Source organism: Crinia signifera, chromosome 6 (assembly GCF_055691185.1).
Source record: "Crinia signifera chromosome 6, ASM5569118v1, whole genome shotgun sequence".
Taxonomy (NCBI): Eukaryota; Metazoa; Chordata; class Amphibia; order Anura; family Myobatrachidae; genus Crinia; species Crinia signifera.
In genome coordinates, this window is record NC_139222.1 from 86,171,559 (window position 1) to 86,189,821 (window position 18,263).

Here is an 18,263-nt window from a genome sequence, read left to right on the forward strand (position 1 = left end):
TCGTAGTGAACGACCGAGCATGTGCGAGCCGTCCTTACGGTGACTGACACCCTGTAGGCATTTGGTGGTGTGCTGCTGGCGTTTTATGGGCATCACCCAGAAAATGCAGGCATTCCCCGGCCATTGGGAGTGATGGCAGCTGATGGCGTTCTCCTTCTCCCCACGGCCATTGCAGCGCCAAGTGAGTTCTGGCTCCCTCAGTGCTGTGAGCAGGGAGGTAAAAAAACACAATTGATGGTGAATGATTTGCCCTCGTGTGCACAGCTGCGTACACATTTGCATATGGGGCGGGGGAGTGTGTGTGTGTGTGAGGGGCTGCATTTGGTTTTGCAGCATTTTCCTGCTCACTGGGCTCCTAGAGAGAAGGTCTGAATCAGGCCCAAAGTCACTATCTGGAGCTATGATTTTTAAGGATTGGATTCTTTATTGTGTACTTTGCCCAGTTCCAATATGTACTGTGCAGGCTGTGCGGATGTCCTTCCACAACAGAGGGATGTTGACTCATCTTGAATTAGTGATTCGAATTTCACACTCCTCAAATCTAACCAGCAATATAATGGATAATAATACTGAAGTAGGACAGATAGAATATAAGTGATCGGTAAATGGGGTGTCAGGGTAAGAATGACAGTAGCATCCCACTGGATAAAATATCAACAGGGTCTGGGTCAGTGGTCGAAGTGGAAATTTAGAAGTGGGGGTATGCAAAAGTTAAGGGGGAAGGGGGCGTGGCCACTTTAAAAAAGGGGCATGTCACCTATAAAGTGGCGTGGTCACATTGTCAGATACACATTGCCCCCACAGTGCCAGATACACATTGCCCCCACAGTGCCAGATACACATTGCCCCCCAGTGCCAGATACACATTGCCCCTCAGTGCCAGATACACATTGCCCCTCAGTGCCAGATACATGTGCCCCCCAGTGCCAGTGAAGCTTCCCCCTCCACTCCCCTTCCCTTCCCTCACCTCTTAATTATATTTAGAATCTCAGCGGTGGCTGTCCTTCAGTCCCGCTGGCCAGAGATGGATGCTGCAGATAGATCGCTGCTGGGCTGGGCCAAAGTCAGCGCCGCCGTCCCTCCACTGCCTTAGGACACCGCAACTTCCACTTGACCACTCTGGATGATATTTTTCCTCAGCACCGCTGTCTGTCACTATTATGCTGCCTAGCTCTGCCGCTCTCTCTATGCCTTCCCCCGGCCGGCGCTGCACCCCACAATGCTGCATAAAGTAAAGGCAGTGTGCAGACGCTAGACTGCACACTCCTATTACTTAAAAAAAAATACTCACAGTGGAGAAGTGGCGGTATACCATACCGTTGTATACCGGCCCACTTCGACCACTGGTCTGAGTAAGTACACTTTCCTTCTCCCCCTACCCTCTCCATTAGTTTCTAACCTTAACCCATCTCCTTGAGATGAGAGTTCATGACAAAAGGCGTGGCCTCATAGGCAGTGCCAGATTAAGGTCTAAATGGGCCTGGAGCTGAAAAATATCAAGGACCTATTATGCGCAATAATAGGTGTTGTGGCCAGCACCTAATAATGTGGGAGGCGTGACCAGTGTTCTGTTTGGGTGGTCTGCTCATGGGTGTGTCTCTATTTTTGTAAATACTTTCAACTAATTATATATGCCTGGAAAAGGCAGGTAGATAATGTATATTGGTGGGTGCCCTCCAAAGGTGCACCTGCAGGATGCCGATGTCCTAAGATACTTGCGGGGTGAGATGGCACTCCATTGATAAAATTTTTTATTGAAAGCCGAAACTTGGTAGACAACATTTCAGCGCCTTTTATGTGGTCACCTAAGTTTACCACACCATATACCCCTTATACAACTCATGCAACACAATAGTATCCCCCTTATATTGTACTTGCCTCTTACACATTATGCCACATGGAATGAGCTAAAATTCACACTGACTGAGCCAAAATTCACACTATGGCCCACGGATTCAGTCAAAATTCACGTTATGCCACACAGATTAAGGCAAAATTCACATTTTGCCACATGTATTGAGCCAAAATACACACTATACCAAACAGATTGAGCAATAAGGCACAATATGCTTCATAAACAGGGGCATTGCGCACCAAAAGCGTGCATTAAAAAATTACACCATAATGCCCATTACATGTTAAGCCACAAACCATAATGTCCATTACCTATTATGCCAAACACCATAATGCCTATTAAAAATTATTCTACATAAGTGCTGCTTACCTTCAGATGTAGCCCCTGTCATCTTTGGCCGGGGCTCGCCAGAGTCTCCCCTCGGACAGGGGCTACACTGAACTGGGACGCGCGTGCGTCTCACATGCACTCGGGTCCCAATCCTCTGTCGGCGCGGCAGTGGCATCCTGCCTGTCTCCACTTCAGGGAGATAGGCAGGGTAAGGGGGGGGGGGTCAGGGCAGCGAGGGGGACCGGTGGGGGAGGCGGCGGGGACCCGTGGGGAAACTCTGTTGCCATGGGGCATGCGAGTGTCTCGTGCGCGTGCGCCCCCATGGCGGGAGCCGCCAGCTGGCGATAGTATCGCCAGCCCCTGCAAAGTTTAAACTGGCTCCATCTGTACATGCTCATTGCCAGGGGTTTAATGCTCAATGCCAGGGGTTCCATGTTTGTTGCTGTGAAGATACGGGGTTCCTCAATCACTCAGACACCGAGCAGATGAAACCAAAATATGGTTTATTTTTATCACAGCACACACATGTAGATGAAGACAGGAAAAAGAGGCAAATGTAGCATAAAAACATCCGGGTAGCAAAGTCCTTGTAGCATCACAGTCCAAAGCACAAAACTATCACTTATTCCACACAGCAGTGATAGCAGATAAGTCCACACGATACCTAGACAGAGCATAACCTCTTAGTCCAGGACAGTCCATCAAAATCTCTTCCCCTGGCTTGTGTGCCAGTCATTTTAAAAACTTCTAAATTCCCACGCGTCTCCATACCATCAGTGGGCTTGCACTCAATCTCTATTGGTGGATTCAAGTCAGGTTTATCCCCCCTCCCAGGTACTGCTGCTGCCCCCCCCCCCCCCCCCTGCTGGGTCAGGCCCCAGAAAGTCTGGAAGGGGCCAGAGATATGCAGAGCAGTGTCAACACAAGATACAAAACACAGTCTGATTACATTATGTCCTGATTACCCCCTGTGAACATTTCCTGTTGATAGCAGGGGAATTGGACCACCCCCTGTGAAGATTGTCCCTCAGCTACCACCCTCCTGTGATAGCAGGAACAAAAGTATGGTAATTGGACATAACCTTTTGGTGAATTCTTTCCTGGGTATTTCCTGTCCGACCATATTTGCTTAACAGCATCTAATACTATGGTACACACAGATATGGGGGATAGAAACATCTGCAGTGAACAAGAGACCTAAAATGTACATTAATTACTGTGGAGTTCTACAGCCTAATACTATATGATCTGGAAATACACACAGATTTGGGGGATCGAAACATCTATGGAGAATAAGAGGGTACAGACGGACTAAAATAGTACATTAATTACTACACCTAATAAAATATCATAATTACAGTCTTACGGTCGGTCCTTCACCTCACATTCCTTCCCCTACTATTTTAGTTCCTGTACCAAGTTGTTCTGGAACCAATAACAACCTGTAGTGGGATGCAGAGCAGAGAATCTGAGGTTTGGATCTACCACCTGAGTCCCACAGAGTGACATCATACCAAACACATCTTGTAAAAGGCGGCTGGTTTGCAGAAGCAGCAAGGGCAATATCACAATATAAGTTATGCATGTTAACTAACAAGTGAGTTAGCAATCCCCCGTCCTCAAATGTTGGGTACCCCCCCTCTGCAACATCGTAAACTTTCACACTGGGCACACCTATAGGGTGTGCTAATATTTTTGCCTCTGGCACAATGGGGCAGGGAGCAGTTTCCACCTCCCCCTCTTGCCCAAGGAACATCTGCCAAACGGCAGCCCAATATCGGAGCTCTGGCCCTGACCCTTCCTCCCCTCTGTCAAGTCCTTCCTCCCTCAAACCCAAACTAGGGGCATGGCAAATTTCAGTACAGCATTTGGTCTCAATGCCCAGGGCTGAGAAGGGACCCTCCATCAGGAACAATTCCGCTGGTGGCTGCAGGGCAGGCTGGTCCAAGGCCAGTCCTACCCCCTCAAAAGCCTGGGTCTCACCTGCCGCTTCCTCTGCGCAGTCCTCAGTCTCCAGGATAACCACCTTCCCCAGCTGAATATGCTGGGCAGCCTGAAGCACGACATCATCTGCGACTGGTATGCTTGTGGCCTGGATGTTGTCATATACTCCTCTAACCACGGTGATCTCCTCCTGGACGCAGTCCTCATAGATCCCCTGGCAGCAGGTTAATAATTCTGCATCTCCCACCTCAGCAAAAGGGAAGCTGTAGTGCAGCTCCTCCCGGGGTGCCTGGCTCAGAGGCCTCACTTCCTTCACGTTGGGGATAACCTCCCCCTGCAGGGAACACTGAGCAGCTTCCTCCCTAGGATGGGGGAGAAGCAGTTGCAAACGGTGCCTTTCATCACGCCCCCTGCGACACTGATCTTGCCATGCTGGGGTATCCAGGAGCCCGCGATCAATCGCCTCTTCCTCTGCCACCACGAAGCACTCCTCCAGACACTGCAATTGTTCCCACACACTCAACTGTGCACCGAAATGGAGGATCCATGCCCGATAATCAGCAAATGCATTTGTAGGATCTCCCTGATCGTGAAGGATCTGCTGAAGGATTTCCCCACGAGTGCAGGATCGGATGGGTATACCTCGCAGCTGACATTCTGCTATCAGCTCCTCCATACTCATTTCTTCAAGGGCAGTTAGGGGCCCCCCTGACAACGACCCTTCTCTTGCGGTAACCATTAATTCTGTGGCAGACCCCTCGGTTGTCTGCCCAGATTGCAGTAGCCCCCTTCTAGACCTTTCCTCTGGTTCTATCTGGGGCATCAATTTATTCTGGACTTGTCCTTCAACCTCAGAATATTGTCCTCTTTGTAGCATCTGGGTAACTGTAGCAATCACTTCCTCTGTAAATTCTACAAACTCTGGCTCCCCCAGCAGATTCCACGAGGTGGCCTCACCTTTACAGTGCAGGAATGCATCCCCCAGGTAACACAACTTGTCCTGTATGCTGGATACTCTCCACCCGCTGATCATCTGCTGAGCTTCTTCCCAGTACTCCCAGATATACTGCATTTTCCTGACAATAAATAACAGATCCGGCTTCCCAGCCTGCCGATACACTGAAGAACCTCCGTCCCTGAGCTCCTCTGCTGCAGGGGTCTTGAGGCATCGATTTTCTTTTTTTCTTGGAAACATTTTCCCTTTCACAGGACTGACACCTGCTCACTTGCTGAACATCACCTTATTGCATTTTCCGTTTCCTTACATATGGTCTGATCCTCTGTTCTCTGTGCTTTCTGTGCTCGATGGTTGGTGTCTGAATGATCCCACTGTCGCTGCCGCCAAATGTGAAGATACGGGGTTCCTCAATCACTCAGACACCGAGCAGATGAAACCAAAATATGGTTTATTTTTATCACAGCACACACATGTAGATGAAGACAGGAAAAAGAGGCAAATGTAGCATAAAAACATCCGGGTAGCAAAGTCCTTGTAGCATCACAGTCCAAAGCACAAAACTATCACTTATTCCACACAGCAGTGATAGCAGATAAGTCCACACGATACCTAGACAGAGCATAACCTCTTAGTCCAGGACAGTCCATCAAAATCTCTTCCCCTGGCTTGTGTGCCAGTCATTTTAAAAACTTCTAAATTCCCACGCGTCTCCATACCATCAGTGGGCTTGCACTCAATCTCTATTGGTGGATTCAAGTCAGGTTTATCCCCCCTCCCAGGTACTGCTGCTGCCCCCCCCCCCCCTGCTGGGTCAGGCCCCAGAAAGTCTGGAAGGGGCCAGAGATATGCAGAGCAGTGTCAACACAAGATACAAAACACAGTCTGATTACATTATGTCCTGATTACCCCCTGTGAACATTTCCTGTTGATAGCAGGGGAATTGGATCACCCCCTGTGAAGATTGTCCCTCAGCTACCACCCTCCTGTGATAGCAGGAACAAAAGTATGGTAATTGGACATAACCTTTTGGTGAATTCTTTCCTGGGTATTTCCTGTCCGACCATATTTGCTTAACAGCATCTAATACTATGGTACACACAGATATGGGGGATAGAAACATCTGCAGTGGACAAGAGACCTAAAATGTACATTAATTACTGTGGAGTTCTACAGCCTAATACTATATGATCTGGAAATACACACAGATTTGGGGGATAGAAACATCTATGGAGAATAAGAGGGTACAGACGGACTAAAATAGTACATTAATTACTACACCTAATAAAATATCATAATTACAGTCTTACGGTCAGTTTGCTAACCTCACAGTTGCCATTTGGGATTATATGCTCATTGCCAAGGGGGATACATGGTAACTGGGGGACAGCCACAGAAATGACAGCCATTGACAGCCGGGAAGAGAGCAGGGGGCTGTATTCAGAGCACTGCAGATCCCGGCTATTTAAAATAATACCTCTTTCACACCAGAAAATGCAGGGACTGGCCCCTTTTACAGCCTAGTCCCTGCATATTCTGGTGTGAGGGGGAGAAACCCTTCCCCCTTTAAACAACCAGCTATATCTTCGGAACCAACTGACCCATTTACATGTATCATATTGAAGAAATTTTAAGTGGGCTTTGAATGATTTTGGTCCCGTGAAACTGGGCCGTTTGGTTCCAGAGAAATCTGTCCTCAAACAACATGAACAGCCATGAAAATACATTTCAGAAATGAAAAAATTGGTTTACCTGCAATATCTCTAGAACCAATGAACCCATATGGACCAAATATCAGATTGAAGGCCCAGCGATTTGGATTTGACTGAGATCAACCTCAAGCGTCTATGATGCTGTAGGTTGAATTGGCAGCTGTTGGAACCAGGTGGGGGTGTCCAATGTTATGGGGAAAACGTTCCAAATTTGCCTCGTGGTATCTCTGGTTCCTGGGGGGCTAGCGACGCAGGGCCAGGCTCCTTGGAAAGCCCTGGCCCTCAGCTATTTGTACAGTGGGCCTGGAGCTGTAGCTCCATCAGGTCCATTGTTAATCTGGCCCTGCTCACAGGCTTGTGGATGACTGAGGTACAGTATACAGAATGATAGGGAGAGGCAGTGGGTGATGGGGGGAGAGAGGATGACAAGCAGGGGTGACTGACAGGCTGTGGAGGACAAAGAGAGGGTAGAAGGGAGAGGGACATGACAAAAAGAAGATGTGGGTAATAAAGAGAGGCAGAGGGTGACCAATAGTGGGTGACAGGGAGGGGCAGAGGGAGATGTGGAAAGGCAGAGGGTGGGCAATAGATGAAAGGAAGAGAGGCAGTGTGTGAGAGGCAGAGGGTAGCTGGTCTCTATATGAGGGTGTACAGGGGTACATTGGGCTGAATGTGTTTGCTAGGACATGAAGGGAAAATATAAGTGGGAGAGACAGGCAGAGCTGGGAGAAGCGGGAGACAGAAAAGGGAAGGAAGAGAAAAAGGGGAGAGAGAAAGAATAGAGAGGTGGAGAGTGGACAGATGGAGAGCAGAGAGAGTGAGAGAGATGGAGAGGGGAGAGAAAGATGGACAGCAGAGAAAGTGAGAGCAGAGAAAGAGGGAGAGCAAAGAAAGAGAGATGGACAGCGGGGAGAGAGAGTTGGAGTGCAGAGAGAGAAAAAGGATAGAGTGATGGAGAGAAGTTCGGGGTGGCGTGGATAGTGGGGAGGGGGGTGCGTAAAAGCTATGTTTAGGACATACAATCATATTATTGTATACCTAATGTAATGGCATCGCACACCCTATAAAATCGTGTGCGATAGCATGCGATTTTGCGGCAGGTGCAATGCGATACCTTGGGGGCACACAGAGCAGTGAATAAATTACATTAAAAATCGCATCACATTGCACATCGCATGAAACTAAAATGTCCCATGCTATGCGATTTCCCTACACAGAATAGCCCACTAAGTAAATTGCTTAGTGGGCGCCCAACTAACATATAAGTACCATGTCAGCTACTTTGCGAATGGTTAGCAAAAGAAAAAAGTATGAGAATTTCTTTGCTAGCAGGCATCGCACAAGTGCATTTAACTCTATACGCAGTCATAGTATATCGATAATTGGCCACTGTGCCAGTCATACTTGCCTACCTGACCCTCTCCATGCGGGAGAAAATGCTCTGTTCCTGGCCTTCCCTGGTAATGTTTGATTGCCATCACCTGTGGGGAGCTAGGTATAGGTGTTTCACCACAGGTCAGGTAGGCAAGTTAGTTGCAAGTCCATACAGCAAGTCCTTACATGTCTGAATCAGGCCCAATGTCTTAATTTTGCTGTTAAATTAAAGAAAGAGAGGTTGTTCAGACAGCACAGAATGGGTCATATCTACTTGTAATGTTTCCTACAACATTATTTGAAATGTTACATTTAATTTGTTAAACCTTTATTTCAAATTTCTACATTGCCATTGTTCAAGAGGAAATACCAAACCTCCCAACATGACCCTCTCCAGGTGAGACACAGTGCTCGGTTTCTGGACTTTCCCCTTAATGTATGATTACTATCACCTGTGGTAAAACACCTGTCTTATCAATTAACCTGTTTGAAACAGGTGATGGTAATCAGATATTAAGAGGGAAGTCCAGGAGCAGAGTGTTCTGTCCCTTCTGGAGAGGGTCATGTTGGGAGGTATGAAATACCTACAGTATAATAGTTTCCAACAACCTACAGTAAATATGGTGCTCATATTATGAGGCACTAAAGTGGATATGTGATCCATAAGTAACATCTGGTCACCTGGCCTGAGCGTAATGTGGTCTAATCAAATGTGGAAGCAAACAAAAATAAGTTTAATTAGCAACTGGACAATACCATATGCACTGTAGCTGGGGTTGATGTAATCTGCTGAGGGATTTAGATTTGGGTTGCAATCTAAATTGCCCTTTAAATTTAAAGCTATCTAACATTTCGGGGTACTGGTGTATTAGCCGGGCGCCCAATTAGCATACGTACACAGGCGTAGGTTAGCTACCCTGTCAGCGTAGTCCAATGGCTGCCTAGTGTAGTTAGCGTAGTGACTCTGCGGCAGCCCAACGGCTGCCTAGCGTAGTTAGCATAGTCACTCCACGGCAGCCCAGCTCTGTCCCCGGCATCCATGGCTCTGTCCCCAGCGTCCATGCCAAGCCTAGTGAGCACCTCTCACACAGCGCCGGTAACCGCCAGATGGGTGCCGGACGGGGTCCCGACAGTCGGGATCCCGACAGTCATTAGCCCGACGTCGGGATCCCGACTGTCAAAACACAGATAGCCAGGTGCCCGACGGCCACACGCTATTCTCCCTCATGGGGGTCCACAACCCCCATAGAGGGAGAATAGAATAGGTTGCGAGCATAGCGAGCCACCATGCCCGCAGCGTGGCGAGTGCAGCGAGCCCGCAAGGGGCTTTGTTGCGCTCACCATGCTGACTGAGTCCGGCCAGTCGGGATCCCAACATTGGGCTAATGACTGTCAGGATCCCGACTGTCCCGACTTTATAAAATCAACTCCACGCTGACGTGGATAGTGGGGGTATGAACAGGTCAGGAGGATGCGTAACGGGTGCGCTCACCACGCTTTGTCCTGACCTGTTCATACCCCCACTATCCACGTCAGCGTGGAGTTGAGCGCAGCGAGCCACCGAGCCCAAAGCGTGGCGAGCGGACGCAGAACACATGTGAAGTAATCCAGGTCCCCTCACGGGGCTCGCTACGCTTCGGGCTCGGTGGTTTGCTGCGCTCTCCACACTTTTTTAAATCAACTCCACGCCTGCGTGGATAGTGGGGGTGTTTCAGGAACACATTCACACCTGCCATATCATACATCTGAGACAGTAATGACAACATGTGTAAACTGTTAACTGGATTTTAGTTAATAATAAAGGAGAAAAGATCACATTAAAACAAATAACAATAAAACCAATTAGTCATGAGAAAAGAAAATAATAAATCAGAAACAGCATAAGAAGTGTATGCACTTGTCTCTGCATCTGCGCTGTCAGAGCAGGCCTTAGGCATAGGCAAACAAGGCAATTGCGTAGGGCATTTGGAATGCCTAGGGGCATCAGCAGCTTCTGCTGATTAAAATGATCTGCAGCATGCCTATATTCTGTGTGTGAGTGAGGCTGAATCTGCATATGAAATAGTGTGTTCATGGAAATCACTGTAACATAGCATTCCGTATGCAGGTACAGTCACAGTCGCACACAGAATATATTCATGCCACATTTTAATCATCGGAAGCTCCTTGTGTGTGCTGGTCATAACAATGCAAATAAGATGAATTTTCAGCAGAAAAGGCACCCAACATTAGCAGAACTGGTCAGGAGCTGCATGGCTTTTTGAGTCAAGAAGTACAGTAAGAGGAAACATTTGTATCCAAGCAGAGGCAGAGGTCACAGTGTTAGCGGCTGTGCGAGTGCTATCTGCGGGTGGGTTGCTTGTGCAATAGTGTTCGGCATATGTGTAAGGGGCATTATGTGTGTCATGTATAAATGCATTAATATTGTGCGACATATGTGTAACAGGCATTATGTGTGTCATGTGTATAAGGGCATTAATAATGTGCAACATATGTGTAAGGGGTTATGTGTGTCATTATGTGTATGAAGGGCATTAATAAAGTTTGGTATAATGTGTAAGGGGCATTATGGTTATAAGGACATTAATAATGTGTGTCATGTGTAAGGGTCATTACTGTGTGGTATTATCAGGGGTACAGAGAGAAAGGGTTAGGGGTACAAATTACCCAGGCCAAAGTCTGATGGAAGGGCCCAGTGGGGGCCATGGGCCCCCCTCCCCTTAAGTGACAGCAGCAGCTGCAGCTCTTCTCCTCTGCCCAGCACACATTGCTTTGTGCTGGGTTGCAGTGTGGCCATGGAGGTGCTTAAAATACAATATTTTCTCAGGATTTTTTTCTAAGGGTATAATGTGAATAATGTGAGGTGTAATGTACATATGGTAAAGTGGTACTACTGTGTGATGTAACGTGAATAAGGGACACCATCGCAAGATATAATGTGAATAAAGTTGCACTACTGTGTGGCATAATTTGAATTGGGGGTACTATTGTGTGGCCATGCCCCTTCCCAGCAAGAACACACCCCTGTTTGGGCTGAGCACCGAATGTGTGCACTGTTCTCTATTTAAAATATTGCGGGTAGGAGCACCAAAATGATGACTGCTATGATGAGGGTTGATAGTGCTGGGAAAGGGGAGTAGGGTCAGAGATGGAACTAGTGGCGGTGGTAGGGGGCACCAGCCAAAATCTTGCCTAGGGCGTCATTTAGGCTAGGGCCGGCTCTGTGCGCTGTTGCCATTCTCAGCCTGGGGGAGCAGGGTTAGCGCATGGAGGATATGCTCGAAAGTCTTTTCGGCGCCGACAGTCTTTCGCCATATGAACTCCTGCAAGTAGGAGTCGAGCTGATGGCGCGCAGTGCCCCTTTAGCATTTGTTGCGCCACTTGCAGGATCCCCAAAGGCGTTCAATGTTCTGGGTGTGAACCCCGGTCTCTGGATCAGTGGTGTAACTATGTGCCACGGTGCCCGGAGCAAGGGCATGTTTCACGCCCCCCCCCCATATTTATTTATACGTGCACCTGCGTATATTATAATATATATGTATATATTATAATATACGCAGTTGCACATATAAATAAATATGGGGGGGGGGGGCATGAAGCATGTGTTTCCAATGCCAGTATTGAGTACTGGTGTGTTTTTTTAATATGGTATATTATATATATATATATATATATATATATATATATATATATATATACCATAATAAAAAAAAAACACCAGTACTCAATACTGGCGTTGGAAACACAATAATTAGCTCTGGTAAACAAAGGCACACACTTTTAACATGACAACATGACAATTTAGTGGCACTTACTGTTAATAGAAGGGATGCAAACAGTTAAAAGTGTCTGCTCCCGACACATTCCTCTCCGTGCAGCAGCAGCAGCAGCATGAAGAGGGAGAAATACACTAGCAGGTAACAGTAGTTTTCCACAGCCTGTGTGGACGGACTCCTCCGGAGTTTCAGGCTGTCAGTGTGAGCAGGCATGAACTGCTGGGAAGGAGGGAGGGACGGGACTGTAGCTTCAGGGTGCCGGCTTTAACACAGGCAGTGCAGGCACAGCTGTGGGGATGTCCTCCCTGCACTGAGGAACGGCGGCTCTGTAAAAGCATCCCTGGCCACTGCTGCGCTTCTGTACAGGACAGTCTCCTGTGTGACGCGCCAGCAAGTGTCCTGTGCCCGGGCCGGAAGTGACAGTGGATTGTGTGTGGGGATCCCGGGACCCGGCGCACAAGGAGTGTGTCCTGTGCCCCGGGGTCGAAAGTGGTGGAGGGGGTCGCCCTGTATTCCGGGAACTCGGCACAGCAAGAAATAAAGTGTCTGGGCGGGGGAGCCGCGAGCAGGGAGTGGGAGCCGGTGGCAGAGTGCACGGCTCCGGCGCCAGGTGACATCTCTGCACCCGGAGTGTGTGCTCCACCGGCTCCACCCTAGCTACGCCTCTGCTCTGGATCCACAAAGTTGTACCGGTGGTTCACCCGAGCATGGTGGTACCCTGCCAGCTCCAGCTGCTCTGTGTTGTAGGCACTCCAGCAATCGGAGTAGATGTGCATCCCCGGTTCGATGTGCCTCTCGATGGCAGCCATCAGGTTACTGGCATCACGTCTTTGTACTGGTGTCACAAAGCACTCCCCAGTCTCCCTGCAAATGCCTCATAATATCCACTGCCATGGCCGGTGCAAGGCACTGGAGCGCCCCAGGCAGGGAGTGGGGGCGCCCCAGTGCTCACACGGTCCACGGGGGAAGGGGGGGTGATCGGCCGCCTATGCACTCCACGGGGGGGTGGTGTGTGTGTGCAATGCGGCCGCTGTGCTCCATGGAGGAAGTGGAGTTGTTGCCGGGAGATGCGGCGGGGGGCTGGGGTTAGAGATGTGGCTCCAGGAGGGTTGGTCCTCCGCTACCTCCGCCGCAGATTGACAGTGACTATGATCAGCACGGAGGGGCGGGGGTTCGGCTCACTCACCTGCTTTCTTCAAAGCTCCTTTCTTCCTGCTCTCCTTGGTGGGAGCTTTGCCGCTGCTGCTGCTTCTTCTGCTGCTGCTCGTTACTGCCCTCCAGTGGCCAACGCCCTAGGCAAATGCCTAATGCTGCCTAGTGGTGGCGCCGGCCCTGTCCACTGCTGAGGCAGCTTCCGTCCAACATGGGTCTTCCTCAACAATTTTGCGTTGGGGCTGCGTCATGAGGTCCACAGTGCAGACCTCACGCATAAGGTGATTATACTGGACCGCTGTTTTGTTGGACATGTTTAATTGACGCTCACAAAAATTTATAGTTGTGAGCTCCTCCGCCCAGGAAGAAATAAAGGGTAACAAGGTCTAAAACGGTAAACCGGGAACCAATGTGCCGCACGCAGGCTCACCTTCTTACGGCACGATTTGATATGGCAGCGCCACGTTGACTCCTTCATGCTGAGGCGCATTGGGTGTCCATTTATGCCATTTTTAGTCTGTGGCAGCAAATGGTGCGGCTGGAAGAATAACACTGCTTCCTCCTCTGTCTTTGCCAAGCTGAACGTTGTCACAGGTTCTGCAGCCATTACACTGTCACTTCACCTTCAGCTATGACAGGGACACTGACTGTCTGGCAGCGGGAACACTACCCTACTTGTGACTGACTACACTATGCGGGAACACTACACTGATTCTGACAGAGACGCTGGCTTTGCGGCCGCGGGCACACTACGCTGATTCTGACAGGGACGCTCGCGGGAACACTATGCTACTTCTGACTAACTACGCTAACTACGCTGGCTCTGACTGACTACGCTGGCCGCGGGAACACTACGCTGATTCTGACTACGCTAACTACTTACCGGGCGCCCGGCTAATACACAAGTACCCATTTGGGGGTTACATAGAATAGCAGACAGTATTTACCATGTACAGAACAAAAATTTGATTTCCTCCCCTTGCATTGCAAAACTGTTTGGTCCAGATACAAACTTGTTTTTGGTCTGGTTTCAAATCCAAATCAGGCCCAATGTCTTAAGGCCCATACACACTAGAAGATTTTAATTGCAAAAGACTTTGCCAAAATCTTTGAAAGATATATTGTTCACCAAAGTAGTGCATACACACTGAGATATTTTCCCCAAAGAGCAAGAGATTTTCAGGAGGCGAAAGACTTTGCTTAAAATCTTTCATTATAATGCTATTTACGGTACTTTATTTAACAAAAAGAGAGAAATCCCGCACCAGATTTTAGTAGATAGGTCTTGGACTGTCTGTTCTCCAAAGAGATATATTCTTTTTGTTCTTATGGGATTGATACCCTTTGATAGTATTTGCTCATGGAGGGGCTACCCTTAACTTTAAATGAACTACACAACCACACAAGAAAATAAAGTATTGCTGGGTGCACTAAGACGTCCTTTTTTGATAATTATAAAATATAACTTTTAATGATTTTGCTAATAAAAAAGTGAAATATTAAAACGTTAGCACCAGATGTGAGAAAGATAAAGAAATTGGAATAAGTGTATTAAAATAGTGTCGGACCACTGTCTCATTAAATCCTTAATTTGCAGGGATACGATGTCCCTGTGTGTTTTTTGTATATTTGTGCAAGTACAAATAGATAATGATATACACCACCCTTCTCTGTGTGTCTTTAATGTATTTTATTATTATTTTATAACCAATACACTTTAATTCAGACACAGTGAGAGTGTGTATTTTTATTTTACTTTTTTTACCACTGTAATATTTATTTTTTCGCAAAATTGTCAGATCTCACACTATCATACACACCATACAATTCGTAGATTGATAGTTCAATTTATTTTCTTTTAAATCATTAAAAGTTATATTTTATAATTATCAAAAAAGGACATCTTAGTGCACCCAGCAATACTTTCTTTTCTTGTGTGGTTGTGTATTTACAGTACTTGTTTCCTAGCATGGCACCCATCGCATTGTATACCATAAGACTAAATATGGTATGCGATGCGAAGTTGTACAATAAAAAAATGTATGGCATTGTATGCCATACAATGGCATACAATCCGATGGTATACGATTTTTTATTGTACAACCACCCAGATGGGTCCTTACAATGTTAATTGCCCCCCCCCCCCCCCACACACTATCAACGCCAACCCGAAGCGCGGCGGAGGTACGCGTCCTCCAACCATTTCATACCCCCACTATCTACGTCGGCGTGGAATTGACTAAATATACGCTGGGCTGCACATATTCAGAGCTCAGCGATCAGGTACACGCTGCCCCACCTGGGGAAATCCCTCCCATGTGTATGGCTACGATTGTACTTGCAACCGTGCACGTAGGGAGAAATCCATTCACTGGTGTAAGTTCATTCTAGTTGCCTGGAGGCAAGCTACATAGCACCAAATCATATATACATATATATGTCTAGTGTCCATTTGTGAGTCTCCGAAACACTGCCATCAGTGAGTGAAACTACATCTCTCTCTCGCACAAACACAAAGATAGTCACAAGGTAGCAGAATAGCTTTCTAAGCATTTTACAAATTATTAGTATATACTGTATACAGTATATGCATGTGCGTATGTTTGCATGTATGTATGTTATGTATATTATGTTTAAAATAGATAATAAAAGAGAGTTTGATGTCTATGGTCCTGCTAGAAGGGGGAGCCAGCTGCAGAAGCGATATTGATGGCTTTCAATGAACTGATTCAAACTTGCAGGGTAGGATAGGTGCCCCCTTGAGAGCAGGAGCCCGGCGGCAAATGACTCCCAGAGTTACGCCTCTAGCACCAGCAATGTATACGCTACTGTTTGTGACCGGACGCCTGCCCTTACGTTCTGGCTACGGCCTTTGGGTCCACAGATAGCGGTTCCTGGTCTCACGGGACCTGGCCAATAGGGGATTCCCTGTTCCCAATCAGAGAGGAGGTGTCCCCCTGGTGGTACAGTCCTTTGTAGTGGGCTGCTGCTTGGGCGTTTCAGCCCCTGTGACCGAATTGCCACATACTTGTCTGCTAGCTGGGCAGCCATCTTTACGCTGGGTGGCTCCCGATCTAGCACCCACTCCTTCACTTCCTGGGCACACCTGCGGTAGAACTGTTCCCTGCAGATCAAGTCAATCAGGGTGTCCCATGTTGTGGCCTTTGATTCCTGCACCCACTTCACCAAGTACTGCCGCAGCTGGGTGGCAAACTGCTCGTGGGTGCTGCCAGGATTCTTAGTCAAGTCCCGGAACTTTTTCCTGTAGGACTCAGGAGTTACAAAAAAAGTTGGAGGGGGGCCTTGGCGACAACATCATAGTCCCCACAGGTGACTGAAAAGCCGTCTGGGATATTCAACCACTTGCCACCAATTTCTGTGACCGGACGCCTGCCCTTCCGCTCTGGCTACGCCCGTTGGGTCCACACATAGCGGTTCCTGATCTCAAGGGACCTGGCCAATAGGGGATTTCCCTGTTACCGTCAGCAACCGCCTGTTACTGACTCCACCCACTGCACAGACTCCTCCTACATGGCGTCTAGAACCACGGATACTGACTCAGGCCCAACCGCTGGCACCTGAGTACTACCTGCTGTAGGGTGTGTGCCGACACGCTGCTGACACACCCCCGACTGGCCTCGCTTGGTTCCCCACTGGTCACGGACAAGGCCTCTGCTTTGGTAGCTGGCAGGGCAGAGACTGGGAGGACGCTGGATACTGGTACCCAGAACAGCCGGAGAACGGAACTACTGCAATAATTCTGTTGGTCGCAAGATGAGAGTAGTCGTCTTGGGCAAAAGATGGTTTATTGCCAGTAGATATGAAGAGATCTCTTCTCCTATCACAGGAGGTACAGCATACAGATGTTACAGCATTCAGATACAGGCAGAAGTACAAAAACTTGGGCTCACAGGCCCTGTTTAAATAGACAGAAAACACACTGGCATTGTCAGATCCTCCCCCTATACCTTTAGGATTTGCATATCAATCAGACATCTTACTTCCAGTGCATAACGAACCAAGATTACATACTACAAAGGATGAGTCCAATTTCCTTAGAATATATAACTTCCAGGAACGGTGTTCATTTGATTTATCTCCTGGACATGATTACATAAAGAAACACAAATGTCTGCATTACCAACACAACGCACACAGGATGTCATGGATTCAGTGACCCATCACATACACAAGTTTCCTTATTATCACCTTTTACACAGGGCTTCAGACACAAAGCCTACTCCCTGCTGTGTATTGGCCACTCACAGACCTTCTGCCAGGAGAAGGCTGTTTAGCATTTAATTTCCTCATCACCAAGATTTGCTAAATTCCTTCCCCCCAGAAATGTACAAAGTGCATTGTAAGTCCAGAATGCATTCCTCAATATTCAATACAATATACACAATATATGGTGCAGTTCTAGCTCAGTGCTAAACATATATTTCATAAATGCATATACTTTCTGCCTAGGGCCCAGCAGCAGGCTTCATCTCACAGCATCACTGGAGAAGGGGTCCTGTTCCAGCTCAGTGCTGCTCATACAGTTTAAAACATGTGAAGTGCCCTTGTTCCGATGGCACCGCAGCACGGAGGGTTAACCCCTTCAGTACCGTAGCGGCCATTCACCACGTGTGCCGGGCTCTCCGGCCACACTGTCGTAATAAAATTAGGGTTACCACCTTGGTTTTGAGAGATAACCATACAGTGGCCCGCTCCTTGATCCACCCACAGCCCGCTCCTTGACTCACCTTATGATTTTTTGTAACCTTTGCTAAAATTCTACTCTTGAATATGCACACCATAATGCCACTTACACATTATGCCACACATTGTAATGCCCATTACACGTTATGGCACACATCATAATGCCCATTACATGTTATGCCACATACTACGATGGCCATTACACATTATGTCATACACCATGATGCCCACTATGCCACATACCATAATGCCCATTACACATAATGCCACACACTGTTATGCCCATTACATATTATTCCACACTCCGTAATGGCTATTACATGTTATGCCACATTAGTGCCGCTTACCTACATGTTAATTGGTAGGGGTTTCTTGCACAATGTCATGGCCTTCATACTCGATGCCACGGGGGAGTTTAAGAGCGGTGAGAGCAGAAGCCAGGCAGCCGGGTCAAGAGCGTT